General features: G+C 41.7%; 1 protein-coding gene across 1 annotated transcript in view; it reads left to right on the top strand.

The window, feature by feature from the left end:
• EDEM2 (ER degradation enhancing alpha-mannosidase like protein 2) overlaps window positions 1-630 on the top strand; it is a 58047-nt gene that overhangs the window by 653 nt on the left and 56764 nt on the right. The gene's annotated exons all lie outside the window — the stretch shown is intronic.

The following is a 630-nucleotide window of genomic DNA, read 5'->3' as shown; positions in this document are numbered from 1 at the left end:
TCCTGCTGAGCATGGTGTTTGTTATACCCTAGCCTCTCACAGTGAAAAGAGTCCTAGAGCAGCCTGGTGGGCCGGACCTCTGTACTCAGCCCCAGCCTATAAGGCACCCGTTGTGAAGTCTTGGGCACATTTTTGGAGTCGTTAAGATTTTGTGAAAGCGCTCCAAAAGTCAGAAAATCCAACCCCTTCATTTTGTAAGTGGGCAAACAGGTCCAGGAATGGGTGTGACTCTCCCAAAATTGAACAGCTTTTGTACTTGGTGTTCCATGTGACACCAACACACTTGCTCCATTATCCTCATATCACTAACTGCTTCTTGTCATTCAGCTCTGAGCTCAGTATGTCACTTCCTCAGCATTAGCTCCCCTAAATCACCTGTTTTGTTTTCTTTGTGGCACACTTCTTACTATGTGATACTATCATTTTCATTTATCTGTTGGTTTGTCTTTCTCCACTAAAATAAAAATCTATAGTAACTGGGATTCTTTGTCTTGCTCATTGGTAAGAGTCATTGCATTAGCTGAAGCTGACACCAATTGAACACCGTGTTGAGAATTTTACTGTGTCATCTCATTTAATTCTCGTAATGCCCCTAAGAGTTAGATGACATTAATCCTGTTTTACAAATAT

The sequence above is a fragment of the Tupaia chinensis genome, unplaced genomic scaffold (genome assembly GCF_000334495.1).
Source record: "Tupaia chinensis unplaced genomic scaffold, TupChi_1.0 Scaffold000115_1, whole genome shotgun sequence".
NCBI classification, from domain to species: Eukaryota; Metazoa; Chordata; class Mammalia; order Scandentia; family Tupaiidae; genus Tupaia; species Tupaia belangeri.
The sequence above is the reverse complement of the archived record's forward strand: the minus strand, read 5'-3'. Positions and strand labels throughout refer to the sequence as shown.